Genomic DNA, 20,378 nt, shown 5'->3' on the forward strand with positions numbered 1-20,378 from the left:
TTTGTTTCACTCCTGATCTTTCTGGGAATGGTTCTAATTTGTCCTGATTTCATATGATGCTTACTGATAATTTTAAATAGATGTTACCAATCATTTTAAAGAAAAGTTCATTTATTCCTATACTCTCTAGTGCTTTTAATAAGAATGGATATTGGATTTTATCAAATGCTTTTTCTACATCTATTGAGATAATCATATTATTTTTGTTAGTTTGTTTATTGATATAGTCGATATTGATAATTGTTTTCCTAATATTGAACTAGCCATACATTCCTGTATAAATCCTACTTGGTCATATTTTATTATCCTGGGACTGACTTTCTGTAATCGTTTTGCTATTTTATTCAAGATTTTTGCATCAATATTCTTTAGGGAAATTGGTCTATAATTTTCTTTCTGTGTTTTCACCCTATCTGGCTTAGCTATCAACACCATATTTGAGTCATAAAAGAAGTTTGTAGGACTCCTTTCCCTATTTTTATAAATAATTTATATAGTATTGGAATTAATTTTTCTTTAAATGTTTGGTAGAATTCATATGTAAATCCATCTGTCCCTGGAGATTTTTTCTTAGGGAGTAGATTAATAGCTAGTTTCATTTCTTTTTTCTAAAATGGGACTATTTAAATAATGTATTTCCTCTTCTGTTAATCTGGGTAATCTATATTTTTGTAGATATTTCACTTAGATTATCAAATTTATTGATATATAGTTGGGCAAAATAACTCTTAATTATTGCTCCAATTTTCTATTCATTGGTGGAAAGTTCCCCTTTTTCATTTTGGAAATAAACAATTTTGTTTTCTTCTTTCCTATTTCTAATCAAATTAACTAAAAGTTTATTTTGTTGATTTTTTTTATAAAGCCAACTCTTAGTTTTATTTATTAATTCAATAGTTTTCTTATTTTCAATTTTATTAATTTCCCCTTCTATTTTCAGAATTTCAAATTTTGTATTTAGTGGAGGGCTTTTATTTTGTTCTTTTTCTAGCTTTTTTAGTTGTAAGCCCAATTCATTGATCTTCTCTGTCTTTATTTTATACAAGTAAGCATCTAGAGATTTAAAATTTCCCTAATAAGACTTTTGCCTGCATCCCACAAATTTTGGTATGTTGTGGCATTACTGTCATTCTCTTGGATGAAGTTATTGATTGTGTCTATTATTTGTTATTGTACCCATTCATTCCTTAAGATTAGGTTATTTGGTTTCCAATTAATTTTTTATCTATTTTTCACTTGCCTTTTATTACATGTGATTTTTTTTTTTGCATCATGATCTGAAAAAAAATCATCTACTATTTCTGTCTTTCTCTTTTTGATTTTAAGGATTTTATTCCCTAATAAATGATCAATTTTTTAAATAGGTTCCATGAACCACTGGAAAAAAAGTAAATTTCTTTCTGTCTCCATTCAATTTTCTCCAAAGATCTCTCATACCTAACTTTTCTCACATTCTGTTTACCTCTTTAACTTATTTTTTAAATTTATTATGTGGTTGTATTTATCTAGTTCTGAGATAGCAAGGTTGAGAACTCCAGTATATATAGTTTTGCTATCTATTTCTTCTTGCACTTCTATTAATTTCTCTAGGAATTTGGATCTAGACTACTTGGAGCATATATATATATATTTACTATTTATATTGCTTCCCTTTAGCAAAATATAGCATTTTTTATCTCTTTTAGCTACATATATCTATCTTTGCTTTTACTTGATCTTAGATAAGATCGTTACCCCTGTTTTTGTTTTTTGTTTTTTTTTTTTTTACTTCACCTGAAGCATAATAAATTCTGTTCAAGCCTTTCCCTTTACTCTGTATCACTCTGCTTTAAATATGTTTCTTATATGGTAGGATCCTGGCTTTTGATCCCGTCTGCTATCTGCTTTCCTAGTTCATCTCATATCCCATTCACATTCATAGCTAAAACAATTAATTCTCTATTTCCTGCCATTTATTTACCCTAAATTCTGCTTTTCCCTTTTCTTTCCCCTTTTTCTCCTCCACAGTATTTTGCTTTTGATCACCATCTCTCTCAAACAGCCATGCACCTCTAGAGCCCCTTCTTCTTTCTTACAACTTTCAGCTATTACTTCTGTTTTCCCTTCTATTACTCATCCCTTTTCTTTTCACCTTTCCCCTTCCACTTTCCTATAAGGTGAGACAAGTTTCTCTGTGAAAACAAATATATCTGATATTCTCTCCTTGAGCCAAATCCTATGAGAATAAGATTTACACAGTGCTAATCCTCCTCCCTCTTTCTTTCAATTATAATATGTCTTCTTTCTCTCTTCCTGTGATGTAATTTCCCTTATTTTACCTCCCTTTCACTTTTTTTCCCAATAAAATCAAATTATATCCACACCCTCCAAATATATATCCATTACAGAAATATTATGCTTAAGAGTTCTTTCCTTTTTACTTTATATGCTTCTTTTGAAGTCTGTGTTTGGAGATCAAATTTTTTGTTCAGCTCTGGTCTTTTCATCAGACATAGGTGACATTCACCTATATCATTGAATGCCCATCTTCTTCCTTGAAGGATAATGCTCATTTTACCTGGATAGCTTATTCTTGGCTGTAATCCATGTTCCTTTGCCTTTCAGAATATCATATTCTAGACCTTTGATCCTTTAAGGTGGAAGCTGCTTGGTCCTGAATTAATCATGGTGTTGCTCCTTAGTATTTAATATTTTTTTTCTTTCTGGCTGCTTTTAATATTTTTTTTCTTGGCCCAATAGTTCTGAAATTTAGCCACAATATTACTTGGAGTTTTCATTTTGGAATGTCTTTCAAGAGGTTTTTACCTTCTGATTCTGATTCTGAGGACATCAAGGCAGTTTTCCTTTATCATTTCATTTAAGGTAATGTAAAGGTTCTTTGCTTCATCATGGCTTTTAGGAAGTATTTCAAGAAGTTATTTTGTTTTCCATTTTTCCAAAACTACTCTTCTTCCTCCTCCTCCTCTTTCTCTTCTTCTTCTTCTTCTTCTTCTTCTTCTTCTTCTTCTTCTTCTTCTTCTTCTTCTTCTTTTTCTTTTTCTTCTTCTTCTTCTTCTTCTTCTTCTTCTTCTTCTTCTTCTTCTTCTTCTTCTTCTTCTTCTTCTTCTTCTTCTTCTTCTTCTTCTTCTTCTTCTTCTTCTTCTTCTTCTTCTTCTTCTTCTTCTTCTTCTTCTTCTTCTTCTTCACAACTGGGGTTAAGTGACTTGCCCAGGGTCATACAGCTAGGAAGTGTTAGGTGTTTGAGGCCATATTTGAACTCAGATCTCCCTGACTTTAGGACTGTTGCTGTATCCACTGCCCCCCAAAACTATTCTTTAAGGAGTGATTTTCTTCAGATAATTTCTGTATTTTCTTTTCCAAAGCTCTCTTTTCCTTTCACCATTTTTCTTCTCTCTTTGAAAGTCCTTTTTGAATTCTTCCAAAGAGGCTTGTGAGATGGAGACCAATTTATATCACTTTTTGAGGCTTCATTTGGAGATGTTTTGCCTCAGGGTTTGAAGTCTGTTCTTTTCTGTTTCCATAAAAGGTATCTATGGTTACAGTTCTTTTTGCTTTTTTTTGCTTATATTTGAAGTGTGAGTTCTGCATTTAGGATTGTCCCAAGCTTCCTCTACAGGTTACTATGGATTCATGCTTCTTGGGACTGGTGCTGCTGTCTTCCTTCTAGTGCTGGTTGGCGATAGTCAAGTTCTGCATTACACTGGAGTTCACAGGCTCACTATTTGTCTTCTTTAGTTGCCTTGGAGATCTCACAGCATCTGCTGATTCACTGTTGTTAAAACTACTGACAAAGTAGCAAATGCTACTATATTTTGACTATAAATGTTTCACCCGATTCCTTAAATTTGAGGAAGCATCTCTGCCCTGGATCTCCCTACACTGCCCTCTGTTGTGCTGTACCTGGGACAGGCGGCAAAGAACAACAAACAACTACCATCCCAACAAGGAAAGCATCCAAGTGAGATTAAAAACCTCTCTTCTGAGTCACATATACAAAGACTACATGGTCTTTATAGACTTATGCAGCTAATGTGATTTACTATCTCCCCTAAGAGGAAAGAATTTGGTTTTGTTAAAGAGTCAAGTAGCCAAACACTGGAGTGAGGTCATCATATTTATCAAATTCTTCTTATTGTTTTGTTCATTATCAATCATAAAAATACCTTATTATTATTTATTGGGTTCTTGCATAAGAGTCCATGGTTTTAATAGCTATATTCCCAGTGCATAGGGTAATAAGTAGAAAGTATTAAGTGCTAATCAAATGTCTGTTTCAGATCATTAATGAATATCTGTTGAACTGTTTTGAAAAGAAGGAAATATCACTTGTTTGAATTGTTTTTGTTGTTCTATGGAATGTTTGTTTTCTTAACTCTGGCATTCAGCATCAAAAGGTAAAATAAATGGAAAGGTAAATAAACCTATATTCTCTATGAAAATTTAACAGAAACTCAGAGTTATATGAGTCCTTAAGAATAACTAAGCCCAAACCATCTGGAATATAATCATTGTGGCAATATTGCTAAGACAGCTGATTGTGGCCTAAACATTATTTAGAGTCTACTACTATTTGAAGCAGTTCATTTCATTTTTGGAAACCTTTTTTTTTAGGTTTTCGTTAGATATACTTTAAATCATATATCTTGTGATTTCTCAAATAATTCTCCTTGTAATTTCTACACTTACCTGATAGTTTTACCCTTTGGCAGCAAGGGGAAAAGAGAACTTAATCTTTCTTTCCAATGTCAATCTTTGATGATGGCTACCATTTCCCATCCTATGCTCCCATTCTAACCCAGTCAAAGTTTCATTTTGTTTTGTTTCCAGGTTAAACATTCTGGGTTCTTTTAATTTTTTTTCCTATGACCAATTTCACAGCACTATTTGTAAGGCTCATATCCAGAAATCTTGGAAATGCACTTTAATTCTACAGGTGATCATTATTTCAGTGTTCTAAAAATATCATATTATATACTTAGCACTTCTTCTGCAATCAAATAAAATGGAAACATTTTGTTGCATACTTGATGTAGTTTTCTATTATAGTTACTAACAGATGTGATTATAACATAATTAAGAGAAAACTACACGTAATTTGTTCACTCTAAAATATTCAAGTTGTGAATAATGGTATAAAAATTGAAACAATTATTTTTCAATTTATTCTTGCAAAAGATTTGCTTTTCTTCTATTTTATAACACTAGAATGAAACACACAAAAGTGTTTTTCTATGCATTTTAATATAATATATTTTTAAATTAATATATAATAAATAATTCTAAACAACATAGGAAAAGTAAAGGGGAAAAAGTGTACACTTCTGCCTTTTACTTCCAGGAAGGTGGTATCTAACTGCTTACTTTTTTATTTCAAATCAAGAATCTTAACCCTTTCTTATTTGCTTCTCTAGCTATATTTAAATTTCATAAAATTAATAATTACTTCTCAGGTTTTAATTACAAGCAAATATCTGCTTAGTAGCACAATTTTATTAAAGCTTCTTCCAGGAAAAATCAAAGTACCAACTAGATTGAATTAACTAGGTCTTTTGACATTGAAAGAACCATAGAAATTATCTATATCAATCCTCCTGGACTAGAAATGGAGAAACTAAAATTTAGTAATACAAAGTGTCTTTTTCTTATCCCAAAATTTGCAAGAGGCACATACAGTATAATCTTGTTATTTTTTTCCCACATCACAGTCCTTATCTTCAATATCCTTCTACATGTTTATATAACTCAATTGGTGTCAAATTTGTTGGCTCCTGTGAAATTTAAAAATGCAAAAGGCATAGTTTCTAGGTAATAAATCATTTTTATTAATCATGCTAGCATATTACTAATGAGGGAAAGGAAAGGGGGAACCCCATTTCTTGGCGCATAGATAGTAAGATAATCCCATGAGGCGCAGTGTCCCCTGTAAATGAATTTACAAGCCCCAAAACCTAGACTGATAAATAAAAGGTTTATTGTAGAAATTGGAAGTAAAGCTCAGTTAGAAAGACGCCAGGTGGCCACTGGATGGACAGGAACCCTTACATGGCTAGAAGGATATCATGTGTTGGCTGGGAGGGCTCCTGCCAAGAGATCACTCTGGCTCATTTCTTTTATATCCAGGTGATGAAGGGTGGTACCCCGGGTAGGGCTTTTCAGTTAGCTCAGATCAGGTAAGGGCTGGGGGAAGCTGAGCTGATAGTGAGGCTGGGCCCAGATATTCAAAGGATGCCTTTGACCAGGATTTGTGAATCAAGGTCAGCATGGATTGGGCAATTAAAAAGGAATCTTAAAGGGAACTCAACCTCCATCATTACCAATAAAATAATTTAGTGAGACTCTCAAATGCTAGAGAATTGGTAGACTAACACTTTATATGTCCTCGGAAGAGTTTGTGTTCTTGAGAGGGCCAATCAACTATGATTAGTTAACAATGAGATAGAATGAATATAATAATGAGAGGTTGACCTATTCCAAAGATAGGTTATAGGGGAATAACTTGATCAAGTCATTGGCCTCACCCAAGCCAGATTAGGAACTTTGGGGCTGGGACTTTCACTTTTAGATTAAATACCTAGTAAACTGGATGGAGTAGCAATCCTTCTGATGCAGTTCTAGTGGTGGAGAATTGGGGTGTGAGACTCCCCTCTGTTAGGTGCACAGACAATGTGAAAGAATTCACAAAATTGAAATCTGAATATGGCAAGAAAAGGGATTTTTATTGGCACTGAGAAGCCAGTTTTACTAGGAAGACAGACTCCTCGGTGGCAAGTTCCTGTCACAGATAAAACAAAAGGTACACTGAGAAGAGGGTCTCTTCACAGCAGGCAAGAGTCCTGGCAGACAGCTTTGCCAAGAGAGCCTCCTTGGCAAAGCATAATCCTATTTCAGATTTCTACAGAGATTTGGAGCTCAAAATAGTCTATTTATAAGAAGTCTGAACCTGGGCTTCTACCAAATGAGATTCAATACTCCCAGGCCTAGATTTCTAGTTGAAAAGAGAGTACTTACCTGGAATTTCAAGCCACTCAATAAGAATATCAGGTTGATATCTCCAACTGAATGAGACTGCTTAAGTACAGAGCTACTGGGAGTGGTCCTGGGCTAATCTTCAATTCAATAGAAAATATAGCTACTCAACAGAGGGTGTAGCTAGTCCTGGCCAAGATGTCAAGATATCCAAAGGAATGAAACCATTTAACTGCCCTGAAGGGTGGGCCTCTGTCACAGAAGAATTTCAGACTTCACCCCCAAAAGTCAAGGGAGATATGATTTGCATCACTTAAACTAAAGAGAAAGCTAATCCTATCTGCTATCATTAAATTATCCTTCAACAGCTGAGCCTTGAAATGAGGATTTAGAAAAAAAGGAGAAGTCCAGAACTTTTCAAATCATTGGTTATTAATAACTATTTCTTTCATTCCTAATCTCCCTTAACCATCTATATACTTGTTCTAAGCTGTGATTTTTTTAGGTTTTCCCAGGAGAATATAACCAAAGAATATACATGGTTTCAATCTAATATTTTAATCTTTTGCTATGCATGTTCCTTTTCACATTATAATTTATTTCAAATTTCTAATTGAGAGAAATTATGAATAGATATAGTTCATTAATTAACCTTCAGGTTAATTAAAATGTCTCATCCTTCTATAGTGGTTTCCTCACAATCCTATAAAGGATTACTATTATCATTATATAGTATCAACCTGGATATTAGATTTCAAAAATAAAGTATAGGTAGTCCTCTTAACTTTCAACTTAGAGATCATATGTGGGAGAAAAATGTATTAGGAAGTTTGAGAAATTGATTTATTTGGATTCCATAATGTGGGAATTAAATTGGAGAAATGAAACAAATTAGAAAATTGAAACCAAGAGGGATATTGGAGAGTGAGGGGTGTTAGGAATGGTGGAAATTAGAATTTTAGAATGTAATTGGGAATAAAAAAGAGAATGCTTTTTGCCTAGTATATGTCTCTCGATAAAACCAAATTTTTTGGGGGGCGGAGTCAAGATGGCGGAGAAGATACATGCGATTTTGTGAGCTCCCTTCTTCCCTCATTACCAATTAGTTAAATCAGCCCCCAAAATAGGGCTGGACTAATAGAAACCACAAGGACTGTAAGCACGTCTTACCAGCTGAAGAGAATCTGGAGTTTCCACAGAAAAGGTCGGTTCCCAGGGGAGGAATAAGAAAGGCCAGCACAGACGGCTGGGTGGTGGCACACTGCGGAGATCAAGCTGGGGAGGGCTCTGGGATCAGAGAAGCCACTGAGATAGAAGAATCTGGCACAGGCTGTTAGCTGTTCTCTGCTTATAAAACAGCAGTTCAGAAGAGAAATCAAGCCACTTTAAAATATGAAGCCAGATACTAGAACCACCCCAATCTGGAAGTGACTCAACAGATCTCGGCACTGTGGGTGTGGCCGACTTAGGCTGTCTGGGCTTTCACCTGGGGGTAGCTAAGAGATTGAAAAGCATGCAGACATGGCCCAAGGTAACATATAGTGCCTTGCTCAGCTGGAGGCTGTGGAACTCAGCCCCGGAAGTCCAAGAGAAGCAGAACCTTTGAAATAGGGACCGCAGTTTCAGGGCAGACACTTCCAGTTTGAGTGCAGGGGCTTTTCACATCAGCTGCAGACATCCATGCCCCACCGGGACACATTGGCTGGGCTTTGTGTCGCCTTTACTGTTCAGTCTTAAACCTCAGGGAAGCCGCTAGGACACACAGCGCCCTCAAAGCACTGCCTTGCTAATCACCTCTGAGGCACTTCCAGGGAGGGGGTGGGGAACTCTCTCCCAGAGCTCTCTCTTAGCTCAGGTGCAGGAGCCGCTGCACCCATCGGGTCTGGGAGGAAGCTGGTAAAGAAATAAATAAATAATTTCCTACCTCAGGGACAGACCCCAGAAGATTTTTTTAAATATGAGTAAAAAGCCAAGAAAAATGATTGATTTTTTCTACACAGAAAAAGAGTGGGTATCCAACCCCAAGGAAGTTAACAGTAGAGAGTCAACAGGTAACAGCCTAAAGGGGAATGATTCCTGCCCCCCATCACATAACTCTCTCCTAGAAGAGATTATTAAAAAATTAAGAGAGTTTGAAGAAAAATGGGGAAAGGAAAGAGAAGCTATGATAGAGAATAACAAAGTTCTGAAATTGGAGTTGGAAAAAAATAAAGAATTCACTGGAGATTCAGGGAAACAAAATTTGTGAATTAGAAAAGGTTAAAAAATCACAAGAAATTAGGATTTCTGAATTGGAAAAGATAAAAAACAACTCAAGAAAATAGTATTTCTGAATTGGAAAAAGAAAATAATTCTCTAAAAAAAAATTAGGGAAATGGAAAAAAAATTCAATAGAGCAAAATAATTCATTTAAAAACGAAATTGGGCATTTACAAAAGAACTAAAAACTGTGAATGAAGAAAATAATTCCTTAAAATTCAGGATGGAACAAATAGAAATGAATGATTCATTCAGAACCCAAGAATCAGTCAAACAAAACAAAACAAAAAACAAAAAAAAAAAAAAAAAAAAAAATGAAAAGCTGGAGAATAACTTAAAATACTTACTGGGAAAATCTATAGACCTGGAAAATAGATCTAGGAGAGATAATCTGAGGATCATTGGACTTCATGAAAACCATGACCAAAAAAGAGCCTAGATTCTATTTTACAAGAAATCATCAAAGAGAACTGTCCAAAGATAATAGAAAAAGAAGGCAAAATAGACATCGAAAGAATTCATCGAACTCCTTCTGAAATAGACCCTAAAAAAAGAACAGCACGGAATATAGTGGCTAAGCTACAGAATTAACACACAAAAGAGAAAATCTTGCAAGCAGCTAGAAAAAAACAATTTAAATACTAAGGTGCCAAAATAAGGGTCATACAAGATCTGGCTGCCTCCACATTAAAAGATAGAAGGGCCTGGAACCTGATATTCCAAAAGGCAAAAGATCAAGGATTGCAACCAAGAATAAACTACCCAGCTAAGTTTAGCATCTTTTTCCATGGAAGAAGATGGTCATTCAATGAAATAGAGGAATTCTATATGTTTCTAAGAAAAAAACCGGACTTAAACAAAAAAATTGATCTACATCCACAAGACTGAAGAGAAACAGAAAAAGGTACACAGAACCCTTGAGAACTGTAACTCTGTTGTGGATATATAGAAAGTACGCATGGATAATTTGAATTTACTGATATAAAAAAGGGGCTGTAGTAAAGGGAAGGAAGTAGTATCAGAAAAAGGGGAAGGGGTGATAAAAAGAGGGAAACTACATCATAGGAAGAGGCATAGAAAATACACCATATCTGAGGGAATTTAGAGAGGAGAAACATTGTGTGAATATTACTCTCATCAGAAGAGGATCAAAGAGTAAATAATTGACATATTTGTTTTTCAGAGAATTTTCTCTCACCTCATTAAAAGGGGGGAGAGGAAAAGGGAAAAGGAAAGGGAGAATAAGGGAAGGGACTTGGAGGGAGGAGAGAGGGATACTAAAAAAAAGGAGGGCTGCAGGTCACAAGTGGGATTTATAAATTAAATATCGGGGAAGGGGTTCAGGGGGGTCAAGGGAAAAAGCAAAATCTGGGGATAATATGATGGCAGGAAATACAGAATTAGTAATTTTAACTGTAAATTTGAATGGGATGAATGCTCCCATCAAACGGAGACGCATAGCAGACTGGATCAAAAATCAGAACCCTACAATATATTGTTTACAGGAAACAAACTTAAAGCAGGGAGATACATACAGAGTAAAGGTAAAAGGTTGGAGCAGAATCTATTATACTTCAGGTAAAGCCAAAAAAGCAGGGGTAGCTATCCTTATCTCAGATCAAGCAAAAGCAGAAATTGATCTAATTAAAAGAGATAAGGAAGGAAACTATATTCTGCTGAAAGGTAGCATAAATATTGAAGCCATATCAATACTAAACATATATGCACCAAGTGGTATAGCATCTAACTTCCTAAAGGAAAAGTTAAGAGAATTGCAAAAAGAAATAGACAGTAAAACTATAATAGTGGGAGATCTCAACCTTGCACTCTCAGATTTAGACAAATCAAACCACAAAAAAATAAGAAAGAAATGAAAAAAAGTAAATAAAACATTAGAAAAACTAGGGATGATACACCTTTGGAGAAAACTGACTGGCAATAGAAAGGAATATACTTTCTTCTCAGCAGTCCATGGATCCTATACAAAAATTGACCATATATTAGGACATAAAGATCTCAAATTAAATGTAGGAAGGCAGAAATTATAAATGCCTTCTTCTCAGATCACAATGCAATAAAAGCTATATTCAGTAAGAAGTTAGGGGTAAATAGACCAAAAAGTAATTGGAAACGGAATAATCTCATCTTAAAGAATGACTGGGTGAAACAACAAATTATAGAAACAATTAATAATTTCACCCAAGATAATGACAATGATGACACATCATACCAAAATTTGTGGGATGCAGCTAAAGCGGTAGTAAGGGGAAATTTTATATCTTTAGAGGCTTATTTGAAGAAAATAGAGAAATAGAAGATTAACGAATTGGGCCTGCAACTTAAAAAGCTAGAAAAAGACCAAATTAAAAACCCCCAACCAAAAATTAAACTTGAAATACAAAAATTAAAGGAGAAATCAATAATATTGAAAGTAAAAAAACTATTGAATTAATAAATAAAACCAAGAGTTGGTTTTATGAAAAAGCCAATAAAATAGATAAACTTTTGATAAATCTGATCAGAAAAAAGAAAGAGGAAAATCAGTGTTAGTCTTACAAATGAAAAGGGGGATGTTTCCACCAATGAAGAGGAAATTAGAGAAATAATAAGGAGTTACTTTGCCCAACTTTATGCCAATAAATTTGATAACTTAAGTGAAATGGATGACTTCCTCCAAAAATATAGGCTTCCTAGATTAACAGAGGAGGAAATAAATTGCTTAAATAGTCCCATTTCAGAAGAAGAAATAGAACAAGCTATTAATCAACTCCTCAGGAAAAAATCCCCAGGACCACATGGATTTAAATGTGAATTCTACCAAACATTTAAAGAACAATTAGCTCCAATGCTATATAAACTATTTGAAAAAATAGGGGATGAAGGAGTCCTACCAAAATCCTTTTATGACACAGACATGTTACTGATACCTAAACCAGGTCGATCAAAAACTGAGAAAAAAAATTATAGACCAATTTCCTTAATAAATATTGATGCTAAAATCTTAAATAAGATATTAGCAAAAAGACTTCAGAAAATCATCCCCAGGATAATACACTATGATCAAGTAGGATTTATACCAGGAATACAGGGCTGGTTTAATATTAAGAAAACTATTAGTATAATTGACCATATTAATAATCTAATTAATAAATACCATATGATCATCTCAATAGATGGAGAAATACATTTGACAAAATCCAACATCCATTCCTACTAAAAAATCTTGAGAATATAGGAATAAATGGACTATTCCTTAGAATGGTCAGGAGCATATATTTAAGACCTTCAGTAAGCATAATATGCAATAGAAATAAACTGCAATCTTTCCCAGTAAGATCAGGAGTGAAACAAGGTTGCCCACTATCACCATTACTATTCAATATACTACTAGAAACGCTAGCCTCAGCAATAATATCCGAGAAAGAGATTCAAGGAATTAGAGAATGAAATGAGGAAATCAAATTATCAATCTTTGCAGATAACATGATGGTATATGTAGAGAACCCCAAAGGCTCTGCTAAAAAGCTATTAGAAATAATTCAGAATTTTAGCAAAGTGGCAGGATACAAAATAAATCCACATAAATCCTCAGCATTTTTATATATCAGCAACAAATTGCAACAGCAAGAGATACAAAGAGAAATTCTATTCAAACAAATGTTGAGAGTACAAAGTATTTGGGAATCCATCTACCAAAGAATAGTCAGGAATTATATGAGAAAAATTACAAAACACTTGCCACAAAAATAAAGTCAGATTTAAATAATTGGAAAGACATTCAGTGCTCTTGGATAGGCCGAGCGAATATAATAAAGATGACAATACTCCCCAAACTATCTATTTAGTGCTATACCAATCAGACTCCCAAGAAACTATTTAAATGACCTAGAAAAAATAAAAACAAAATTCATATGGAAGAATAAAAGGTCGAGAATTTCAAGGGAACTAATGAAAAAAAAAGTCAGTGGAAGGTGGTCTAAGTGTACCTGATCTAAAGCTATATTATATAGCAGCAGTCACCAAAACCATTTGGAATTGGCTAAGAAATAGACCGGTAGATCAGTGGAACAGATTAGATACAAAGGACAAAAAAGGATACATCTATAGCAATCTAATATTTGACAAATTCAAAGATGCCAACATTAGGGATAAAAATTCATTATTCGGAAGAAACTGTTGGGAAAACTGGAAATTAGTATGGCAGAAATTAGATATGGATCCACACTTATCACCATATACCAAGATAAGATCAAAATGGGTCCATGATTTAGGCATAAATAATGAGATCATAAATAGATTAGAGAAACAGAAAATAGTCTACCTCTCAGACCTGTGGAGGAGGAAGGAATTTATGACCAGAGGAGAACTAGAGATCATTATTGATCACAAAATAGAAGATTTTGATTACATCAAACTAAAAAGTTTCTATACAAACAATCCTAATGCAAACATGATTAGAAGGGAAGTAACAAATTGGAAAAATATTTTTAAGGTTCAAGTTTCTGATAAAGGTCTCATTTCCAAAATATATAGAGAACTGACCCTAATTTATAAGAAATCAAACCATTCTCCAATTGTTAAATGGTCAAAGGATATGAACAGACAATTCTCAGATAATGAAATTGAAACTATATCCACTCATATGAAAGAGTGTTCCAAATCACTACTGATCAGAGAAATGCAAATTAAGACAACTCTGAGATACCACTACACACCTGTCAGATTGGCTAAGATGACAGGAAGAAAAATGATGAATGTTGGAGGGGATGTGGGAAAACTGGGACACTAATACATTGTTGGTGGAGTTGTGAAAGAATCCAGCCATTCTGGAGAGCACTTTGGAACTATGCTCAAAAAGTTATCAAACTGTGCATACCCTTTGACCCAGCATTGCTGTTATTGGGCTTATCTCCCAAAGAAATACTAAAGATGAGAAAGGGACCTGTATGTGCCAAAATGTTTGTAACATCTCTTTTCATATTGGCTAGAAACTAGAAGATGAATGGATGTCCATCAATTGGAGAATGGTTGGGTAAATTATGGTATATGAAGGTTATGGAATATTATTGCTCTGTAAGAAATGACCAGCAGGAGGAATACAGAGAGGCTTGGAGAGACTTAAATCAACTGTTGCTGAGTGAAATGAGCAGAACCAGAAGATCACTATACACTTCAACAACAATACTGTATGAGGATGTATTCTGATGGAAGTGGAAATCTTCAACATAAAGAAGATCCAACTCACGTCCAGTTGATCAATGATGGACAGAAATAACTATACCCAGAGAAGGAACACTGGGAAGCAAATGTAAATTGTTAGCACTACTGTCTTTTTACCCAGGTTACTTATACCTTCAGAAGCTAATACTTAATGTGCAACAAGAAAATGGTATTTACACACATATATTGTATCTAGGTTATATTGTAACACATGTAAAATGTATGAGATTACCTGTCATCGGGGGGAGGGAGTGGAGGGAGGGAAGGGATAATTTGGAAAAATGAATACAAGGGATAATATTATTTTTAAAATTACTCATGCATATATACCGTGGAAAAAAAATTCTAAAAAAAAAAATTTGTGGGCCAGAGACTGTACACTTTGCACCTTTTCTCGTGAGAAAGAAATAAACATTTTCTTATACTCAAACTCAGGCTTCTGATGGTTTTAGTAGATGGTATTATCCCATATAGGAAGTAATAGAATGACATGAAAAAGAGTTCCATGTTAGATACAGTTCCTCTTTTGAGAGGAAATGCTTATCTTTCAAAGTCTAGCTTTCACTTTAAAGGTAATTGGGTGAGAAGGTGGGTGCAGGAAAAGGAAAGTTCTCTTAATGGTCATGATAATGACTGGTTACTAAGATAGAATAGGCATAGAGAAAGATAAGGAGATGATCTGATGGTGATAATCCAGAGAAAGCAAATCACTAAGGGAAATAAATTGTCTATGCTCTGATTGTTTCTTTAATCTGAAAAGTTTTCTTTCTTTCCTACCCACCTTAGGATTTTCACCTATATCCCACAATGTGTCAATTAACACTTTATAATTGCTGCTATCCAATAGTATTTTTATTTGAATTTATTATTTCATTCATATAGAAAAATCTTGATTAACAATTTCTTTTTATCTATATATATTAAATATCTTCTCAGAAGTATATGGTCAGAGAGGTATATCTGGGTTTAGTGAGAGTTTAAATAACATTCTTAAAGTCATATAGTTATATCAAATGTACGATTTGAAATTTTTCTATTTTTAATTTAATTTAATTTAATTTTTTTTAATTTTTTGTTTTTTATTAATTTTATAATTATAAATTTTTGACAGGATATATTCATGAGTAATTTTTTAATAACATTATCCCTTGTATTAATTTTTCCAAATTTTCCCCTATCTCCCTCTACTCCCTTCCCTAGATGACAGGCAATCCCATACATTTTACATGTGTTACAGTATACCCTAGATACAATATATGTGTGTAAATCCAATTTTCTTGTTGCACATTAATTATTAGCTTCTGAAGTTATAAGTAACCTGGGTAGATAGACAGTAGAGCTAATATTTTACATTCATTTCCCAGTGTTCCTTCTCTGGATGTAGTTGTTTCTTTCCATCATTGATCAGCTGGAAGTGAGTTGGATCTTCTTTATGTTGAAGATTTCCACTTCCATCAGAATACGTCCTCATACAGTATTGTTGTTGAAGTGTATAGTGATCTTCTGGTTCTGCTCATTTCACTCAGCATCAGTTTATGTAAGTCTCTCCAAGCCTTTCTAAATTCATCCTATTCGTCATATCTTCCGGAGGAATAATATTCCATAACCTTCATATACCATAATTTACCCAACCATTCTCCAATTGATGGACATCCATTCATCTTCTAGTTTCTAGCCACTATGAAAAGAGATGTTACAAACATTTTGGCACATACAGGACCTTTTCCCCTCTTTAGTATTTCTTTGGGAGATAAGCCCAGTACTAGAACTGCTGGATCAAAGGGTATGCACAGTTTGATAACTTTTTGGGCATAGTTCCAAATTGCTCTCCAGAATGGCTGGATTCTTTCACAACTCCACCAACAATGTATTAGTGTCCCAGTTTTCCCACATCCCCTCCAACATTCATCATTATTTCTTCCTGTCATCTTAGCCAATCTGACAGGTGTGTAGTGGTATCTCAGAGTTGTCTTAATTTGCATTTCTCTGATCAGTAGTGATTTGGAACACTTTCATATGAGTGGATATAGTTTCAATTTCATTATCTGAGAATTGTCTGTTCATATCCTTTGACCATTTAACAATTGGAGAATGATTGGATTTCTTATAAATTAGGATCAATTCTCTATATATTTTGGAAATGAGACCTTTATCAGAACCTTTAACTGTAAAAATATTTTTCCAATTTGTTACTTCCCTTCTAATCATGTTTGCATTAGGATTGTTTGTATAGAAACTTTTTAGTTTGATGTAATCAAAATCTTCTATTTTGTGATCAATAATGATCTCTAGTTCTCCTCTGGTCATAAATTCCTTCCTCCTCCACAGGTCTGAGAGGTAGACAATCCTCTATTCCTCTAATCTATTTATTATCTCATTCTTTATGCCTAAACGATGGACCGGTTTTGATCTTATCTTGGTATATGGTGTTAAGTGTGGGTCCATATCTCATTTCTGGCATAATAATTTCCAGTTTTCCCAAGTTTTTTTCAAAAAATGAATTTTTATCCCTAATATTGTGTCTTTGGGTTTATCCAACACTAGATTGTTATAGTTGTACACTTTTTTGTCCTTTGTACCTAATCTCTTCCACTGATTGACCAGTCTATTTCTTAGCCAATACCAAATGGTTTTGGTGACTGCTGCTATATAATATAGCTTTAGATCAGGTATACCTAGACCACATTCATCTGACTTTTTTTCATTAATTCCCTTGAAATTCTCAACCTTTTATTCTTCCATATGAACTTTGTTGTTATTTTTTCTAGGTCACTAAAATAGTTTCTTAGGAGTCTGATTGGTATAGCACTAAATAAATAGATTAGTTTGGGGAGTATTATCATCTTTATTATATTCACTCGGCCTATCCAAGAGCACTTTATTTGTGTGGCAAGTGCCTTGTAATTTTGCTCATATAATTCTTGACTTTTCTTTGGTAGATGGATTCCCAAATATTTTATGCTCTCGACATTTGTTTGGAATGAAATTTCTCTTTGTATCTCTTGCTGTTGCAATTTGTTGGTGATGTATAAAAATGCTGAGGATTAATGTGGATTTATTTTATACCCAGCAACTTTGTTAAAGTTGTGAATCATTTCTTTTTTTTTTTTTTAATTTTTATTTTATTTTATAATTATAACATTTTTTGACAGTACATATGCATGGGTAATTTTTTACAACATTATCCCTTGCACTTACTTCTATTCAGATTTTTTCCCTTCCTCCCCCAACCCCCTCCCCCAGATGGCAAGCAGTCTTATATATGTTAAATATATTACAGTATATTCTAGATACAATATATGTGTGTAGAACCGAATTTTTTGTTGCACAAGAAGAATTGGATTCAGAAGGTAAAAATAACAGTTTACATTCATTTCCCAGTGGTCCTTTTCTGGATGTAGCTGGTTCTGTCCATCATTAATCAACTGGAATTAGATTAGCTCTTCTCTATGTTGAAGAAATCCACTTCCATCAGCATACATCCTCGTACAGTATCATTGTTGAAGTGTATAATGATCTTCTGGTTCTGCTCGTTTCACTCAGCATCAGTTGATGTAAGTCTCTCCAAGCCTCTCTGTATTTCTCCTGTTGGTCATTTCTTATAGAACAATAATATTCCATAACATTCATATACCATAGTTTACCCAACCATTCTCCAATTGATGGACATCCATTCATCTTCCAGCTTCTAGCCATTATGAAAAGGGCTGCCACAAACATTTTGGCACATACAGGTCCCTTTCCCTTCTTTAGTAGTTCCTTGGGGTATAAGGCCAGTAGTAGTATGGCTGGGTCAAAGGGTATGCACATTTTGATAACTTTTTGGGCATAAATCCAGATTGCTCTCCAGAATGGTTGGATTCTTTCACAACTCCACCAACAATGCATCAGTGTCCCAGTTTTCCCACAGCCCCTCCAACATTCATCGTTATTTGTTCCTGTCATCTTAGCCAATCTGACAGGTGTGTAATGATACCTGAGAGTTGTCTTAATTTGCATTTCTCTGATCAATAGTGATTTGGAACACTCTTTCATATGAGTGGAAATAGTTTTAATTTCATTATCTGAAAATTGTATGTTCATATCCTTTGACCATTTATCAATTGGAGAATGGCTTGATTTCTTATAAATTAAAGTCAATTCTCTGTATATTTTGGAGATGAGGCCTTTATCAGAACCTTTAACTGTAAAAATTTTTTCCCAATTTATTACTTCCCTTCTAATGTTGTTTGCATTAGTTTTGTTTGTGCAGAAACTTTTTAATTTGGTGTAATCAAAATGTTCTATTTTGTGATCAATAATGGTCTCTAGTTCTCCCTTGGACACAAACTCCTTCCTCCTCCACAAGTCTGAGAGGTAAACCATCCCATGTTCCTCCAATTTATTTATGATTTCATTCTTTATGCCTAAATCTTGGACCCATTTTGATCTAATTTAGTATGTGGTGTTAAATGTGGGTCCATGCCTAGTTTCTGCCATACTAATTTCCAGTTTTCCCAACAGTTTCTTCCGAATAATGAATTCTTATCCCAAAATTTGGGATCTTTGGGTTTGTCAAAGATTAGATTGCTATTTTTATTCACTATCTTGCCATGTGAACCTAACCTATGCCACTGATCAACTAGTCTATTTCTTAGCCAATACCAAATGGTTTTGGTGACTGTTGCTTTATAATATAGCTTTAAATCAGGTACACTTAGACCACCTTCCTCTGACTTTTTTTTCATTAGTTCCCTTGCAATTCTCGACCTTTTATTCTTCCATATGAATTTTGTTGTTATTTTTTCCTAGGTCATTAAAATAGTTTCTTGGGAGTCTGATTGGTATAGCACTAAATAAATAGATTAGTTTGGGGAGTATTGTCATCTTTATTATATTCGCTCGGCCTATCCAAGAACACTGAATGTCTTTCCAATTATTTAAATCTGACTTTATTTTTGTGGCAAGTGTTTTGTAATTTTGCTCATATAATTCCTGACTCTCCTTTGGTAGATATATTCCCAAATATTTTATACTATCAACTGTTATTTTGAATGGAATTTCATTTTGTATCTCTTGCTGTTGGATTGTGTTGGTAATGTATAAAAATCCTGAGGATTTATGTGGATTTATTTTGTATCCTGCAACTTTGCTAAAATTCTGAATTATTTCTAATAGCTTTTTAGCAGAGTCTTTGGGGTTCTCTAAGTATACCATCATGTCATCTGCAAAAAGTGACAATTTGATTTCTTCATTTCCTACTCTAATTCCTTTGATCTCTTTCTCGGCTCTTATTGCCAAGGCTAGAGTTTCTAGTACTATATTGAATAGTAATGGTGATAGTGGGCAACCTTGTTTCACTCCTGATCTTACAGGGAAAGGTTCTAGTTTATCACCATTACATATAATGTTTACTGAAGGTTTTAAATATATGCTCCTTATTATTTTAAGGAATAGTCCATTTATTCCTATACTCTCAAGCGTTTTTAGTAGGAATGGATGTTGGATTTTATCAAATGCCTTTTCTGCATCTATTGAGATGATCATATGGTTTTTATTAATTTGATTATTAATATGGTCAATTATACTAATAGTTTTCCTAATATTAAACCAGCCCTGCATTCCTGGTATAAATCCCACTTGGTCATAGTGTATTATCCTGGGGATGATTTTCTGAAGTCTATTTGCTAATATCTTATTTAAGATTTTAGCATCAATATTCATTAAGGAAATTGGTCTATAGTTTTCTTTCTCAGTTTTTGATTGACCTGGTTTAGGTATCAGTACCATGTCTGTGTCATAGAAGGAATTTGGTAGGACTCCTTCAATCCCTATTTTTTCAAATAGTTTACATAGCATTGGAGTTAGTTGTTCTTCAAATGTTTGGTAGAATTCACCTGTAAATCCATCTGGTCCTGGGGACTCTTTCTTAGGAAGTTGGTTAATAGCTTGGT

This window comes from Sminthopsis crassicaudata, chromosome 1, assembly GCF_048593235.1.
Source record: "Sminthopsis crassicaudata isolate SCR6 chromosome 1, ASM4859323v1, whole genome shotgun sequence".
NCBI lineage: Eukaryota > Metazoa > Chordata > Mammalia > Dasyuromorphia > Dasyuridae > Sminthopsis > Sminthopsis crassicaudata.